Source organism: Panulirus ornatus, chromosome 29, assembly GCF_036320965.1.
Source record: "Panulirus ornatus isolate Po-2019 chromosome 29, ASM3632096v1, whole genome shotgun sequence".
In the NCBI taxonomy this organism is placed as follows: Eukaryota; Metazoa; Arthropoda; class Malacostraca; order Decapoda; family Palinuridae; genus Panulirus; species Panulirus ornatus.
The window spans coordinates 1252603-1258602 of NC_092252.1; positions in this window are offsets into that span (position 1 = coordinate 1252603).

Sequence of the window (6000 nt, forward strand, 5' to 3'; positions counted from 1 at the left end):
TTTCAAAATCCATCCCCTGCCCCATCCTCCAACCCCAGACCCCACCCCTCCCCCTTCCTCCGCCACAATCAATGGTACGCCGGTGTGACGTCACGTTGACGTCAGAGCTTGTGTTGCTGCTGGGATGAATGGAGGCGACCTGGGCCCCTGTGGGCTGAGGGGCCTTCCTGGGTCGGGGGTTCTCCTCACCTGGGGGAAGGGGGGTCGGTAGTCCTTCTGGAAAGGAAATAAAGTGTATAGAGAGAAAGGGTTAGGGGGATAGAGTAGTGGCTGAAAGGATAGTGGTGGGAAGGGGTTGTGGACAGAAGCGGAGGGGAGGGAAAGGATCAAGGGTAAAAGGGGAAGGAGAAAAAGGGTTGTCACTAGATGGAAGAAGGAAAGCACACACACACACACACACACACACACACACACACACATACGAAATATCTTACAAAGACATAAACAATGAAACAACAAAAGATAAGATTTTTAGTAAGTCATCCAGCATCCCAGGTCATCCACCATTCCAGGTCATCCACCATCCCAGGTCATCCACCATCCCAGGTCGTCCACCATCCCAGGTCATCCACCATCCCAGGTCATCCACCATCCCAGGTCATCCACCATCCCAGGTCATCCACCATCCCAGGTCATCCACCATCCCAGGTCATCCACCATCCCAGGTCATCCACCATCCCAGGTCATCCACCATCCCAGGTCATCCACCATCCCAGGTCATCCACCATCCCAGGTCATCCACCATCCCAGGTCATCCACCATCCCAGGTCATCCACCATCCCAGGTCATCCACCATCCCAGGTCATCCACCATCCCAGGTCATCCACCATCCCAGGTCATCCACCATCCCAGGTCATCCACCATCCCAGGTCATCCACCATCCCAGGTCATCCACCATCCCAGGTCATCCACCATCCCAGGTCATCCACCATCCCAGGTCATCCACCATCCCAGGTCATCCACCATCCCAGGTCATCCACCATCCCAGGTCATCCACCATCCCAGGTCATCCACCATCCCAGGTCATCCACCATCCCAGGTCATCCACCATCCCAGGTCATCCACCATCCCAGGTCATCCACCATCCCAGGTCATCCACCATCCCAGGTCATCCACCATCCCAGGTCATCCACCATCCCAGGTCATCCACCATCCCAGGTCATCCACCATCCCAGGTCATCCACCATCCCAGGTCATCCACCATCCCAGGTCATCCACCATCCCAGGTCATCCACCATCCCAGGTCATCCACCATCCCAGGTCATCCACCATCCCAGGTCATCCACCATCCCAGGTCATCCACCATCCCAGGTCATCCACCATCCCAGGTCATCCACCATCCCAGGTCATCCACCATCCCAGGTCATCCACCATCCCAGGTCATCCACCATCCCAGGTCATCCACCATCCCAGGTCATCCACCATCCCAGGTCATCCACCATCCCAGGTCATCCACCATCCCAGGTCATCCACCATCCCAGGTCATCCACCATCCCAGGTCATCCACCATCCCAGGTCATCCACCATCCCAGGTCATCCACCATCCCAGGTCATCCACCATCCCAGGTCATCCACCATCCCAGGTCATCCACCATCCCAGGTCATCCACCATCCCAGGTCATCCACCATCCCAGGTCATCCACCATCCCAGGTCATCCACCATCCCAGGTCATCCACCATCCCAGGTCATCCACCATCCCAGGTCATCCACCATCCCAGGTCATCCACCATCCCAGGTCATCCACCATCCCAGGTCATCCACCATCCCAGGTCATCCACCATCCCAGGTCATCCACCATCCCAGGTCATCCACCATCCCAGGTCATCCACCATCCCAGGTCATCCACCATCCCAGGTCATCCACCATCCCAGGTCATCCACCATCCCAGGTCATCCACCATCCCAGGTCATCCACCATCCCAGGTCATCCACCATCCCAGGTCATCCACCATCCCAGGTCATCCACCATCCCAGGTCATCCACCATCCCAGGTCATCCACCATCCCAGGTCATCCACCATCCCAGGTCATCCACCATCCCAGGTCATCCACCATCCCAGGTCATCCACCATCCCAGGTCATCCACCATCCCAGGTCATCCACCATCCCAGGTCATCCACCATCCCAGGTCATCCACCATCCCAGGTCATCCACCATCCCAGGTCATCCACCATCCCAGGTCATCCACCATCCCAGGTCATCCACCATCCCAGGTCATCCACCATCCCAGGTCATCCACCATCCCAGGTCATCCACCATCCCAGGTCATCCACCATCCCAGGTCATCCACCATCCCAGGTCATCCACCATCCCAGGTCATCCACCATCCCAGGTCATCCACCATCCCAGGTCATCCACCATCCCAGGTCATCCACCATCCCAGGTCATCCACCATCCCAGGTCATCCACCATCCCAGGTCATCCACCATCCCAGGTCATCCACCATCCCAGGTCATCCACCATCCCAGGTCATCCACCATCCCAGGTCATCCACCATCCCAGGTCATCCACCATCCCAGGTCATCCACCATCCCAGGTCATCCACCATCCCAGGTCATCCACCATCCCAGGTCATCCACCATCCCAGGTCATCCACCATCCCAGGTCATCCACCATCCCAGGTCATCCACCATCCCAGGTCATCCACCATCCCAGGTCATCCACCATCCCAGGTCATCCACCATCCCAGGTCATCCACCATCCCAGGTCATCCACCATCCCAGGTCATCCACCATCCCAGGTCATCCACCATCCCAGGTCATCCACCATCCCAGGTCATCCACCATCCCAGGTCATCCACCATCCCAGGTCATCCACCATCCCAGGTCATCCACCATCCCAGGTCATCCACCATCCCAGGTCATCCACCATCCCAGGTCATCCACCATCCCAGGTCATCCACCATCCCAGGTCATCCACCATCCCAGGTCATCCACCATCCCAGGTCATCCACCATCCCAGGTCATCCACCATCCCAGGTCATCCACCATCCCAGGTCATCCACCATCCCAGGTCATCCACCATCCCAGGTCATCCACCATCCCAGGTCATCCACCATCCCAGGTCATCCACCATCCCAGGTCATCCACCATCCCAGGTCATCCACCATCCCAGGTCATCCACCATCCCAGGTCATCCACCATCCCAGGTCATCCACCATCCCAGGTCATCCACCATCCCAGGTCATCCACCATCCCAGGTCATCCACCATCCCAGGTCATCCACCATCCCAGGTCATCCACCATCCCAGGTCATCCACCATCCCAGGTCATCCACCATCCCAGGTCATCCACCATCCCAGGTCATCCACCATCCCAGGTCATCCACCATCCCAGGTCATCCACCATCCCAGGTCATCCACCATCCCAGGTCATCCACCATCCCAGGTCATCCACCATCCCAGGTCATCCACCATCCCAGGTCATCCACCATCCCAGGTCATCCACCATCCCAGGTCATCCACCATCCCAGGTCATCCACCATCCCAGGTCATCCACCATCCCAGGTCATCCACCATCCCAGGTCATCCACCATCCCAGGTCATCCACCATCCCAGGTCATCCACCATCCCAGGTCATCCACCATCCCAGGTCATCCACCATCCCAGGTCATCCACCATCCCAGGTCATCCACCATCCCAGGTCATCCACCATCCCAGGTCATCCACCATCCCAGGTCATCCACCATCCCAGGTCATCCACCATCCCAGGTCATCCACCATCCCAGGTCATCCACCATCCCAGGTCATCCACCATCCCAGGTCATCCACCATCCCAGGTCATCCACCATCCCAGGTCATCCACCATCCCAGGTCATCCACCATCCCAGGTCATCCACCATCCCAGGTCATCCACCATCCCAGGTCATCCACCATCCCAGGTCATCCACCATCCCAGGTCATCCACCATCCCAGGTCATCCACCATCCCAGGTCATCCACCATCCCAGGTCATCCACCATCCCAGGTCATCCACCATCCCAGGTCATCCACCATCCCAGGTCATCCACCATCCCAGGTCATCCACCATCCCAGGTCATCCACCATCCCAGGTCATCCACCATCCCAGGTCATCCACCATCCCAGGTCATCCACCATCCCAGGTCATCCACCATCCCAGGTCATCCACCATCCCAGGTCATCCACCATCCCAGGTCATCCACCATCCCAGGTCATCCACCATCCCAGGTCATCCACCATCCCAGGTCATCCACCATCCCAGGTCATCCACCATCCCAGGTCATCCACCATCCCAGGTCATCCACCATCCCAGGTCATCCACCATCCCAGGTCATCCACCATCCCAGGTCATCCACCATCCCAGGTCATCCACCATCCCAGGTCATCCACCATCCCAGGTCATCCACCATCCCAGGTCATCCACCATCCCAGGTCATCCACCATCCCAGGTCATCCACCATCCCAGGTCATCCACCATCCCAGGTCATCCACCATCCCAGGTCATCCACCATCCCAGGTCATCCACCATCCCAGGTCATCCACCATCCCAGGTCATCCACCATCCCAGGTCATCCACCATCCCAGGTCATCCACCATCCCAGGTCATCCACCATCCCAGGTCATCCACCATCCCAGGTCATCCACCATCCCAGGTCATCCACCATCCCAGGTCATCCACCATCCCAGGTCATCCACCATCCCAGGTCATCCACCATCCCAGGTCATCCACCATCCCAGGTCATCCACCATCCCAGGTCATCCACCATCCCAGGTCATCCACCATCCCAGGTCATCCACCATCCCAGGTCATCCACCATCCCAGGTCATCCACCATCCCAGGTCATCCACCATCCCAGGTCATCCACCATCCCAGGTCATCCACCATCCCAGGTCATCCACCATCCCAGGTCATCCACCATCCCAGGTCATCCACCATCCCAGGTCATCCACCATCCCAGGTCATCCACCATCCCAGGTCATCCACCATCCCAGGTCATCCACCATCCCAGGTCATCCACCATCCCAGGTCATCCACCATCCCAGGTCATCCACCATCCCAGGTCATCCACCATCCCAGGTCATCCACCATCCCAGGTCATCCACCATCCCAGGTCATCCACCATCCCAGGTCATCCACCATCCCAGGTCATCCACCATCCCAGGTCATCCACCATCCCAGGTCATCCACCATCCCAGGTCATCCACCATCCCAGGTCATCCACCATCCCAGGTCATCCACCATCCCAGGTCATCCACCATCCCAGGTCATCCACCATCCCAGGTCATCCACCATCCCAGGTCATCCACCATCCCAGGTCATCCACCATCCCAGGTCATCCACCATCCCAGGTCATCCACCATCCCAGGTCATCCACCATCCCAGGTCATCCACCATCCCAGGTCATCCACCATCCCAGGTCATCCACCATCCCAGGTCATCCACCATCCCAGGTCATCCACCATCCCAGGTCATCCACCATCCCAGGTCATCCACCATCCCAGGTCATCCACCATCCCAGGTCATCCACCATCCCAGGTCATCCACCATCCCAGGTCATCCACCATCCCAGGTCATCCACCATCCCAGGTCATCCACCATCCCAGGTCATCCACCATCCCAGGTCATCCACCATCCCAGGTCATCCACCATCCCAGGTCATCCACCATCCCAGGTCATCCACCATCCCAGGTCATCCACCATCCCAGGTCATCCACCATCCCAGGTCATCCACCATCCCAGGTCATCCACCATCCCAGGTCATCCACCATCCCAGGTCATCCACCATCCCAGGTCATCCACCATCCCAGGTCATCCACCATCCCTGGTTTATAGAGTGCACTATTCTAATGGACTTGAAGAGCAGTTTTTCACATTACAGCTGTCGTGGTCGTCATGCCTGGCCTTACCTCCCAGTGTACACACTGCAATATATGATTTCTCTTCCACTTGTGCCAGCAGAAGAGGACGTTCATTATTCCAGGTTCAGACTCTGGTACAATATTGCAACCTGCCACTTCTCACACATATTTTAGGACTTGCCTC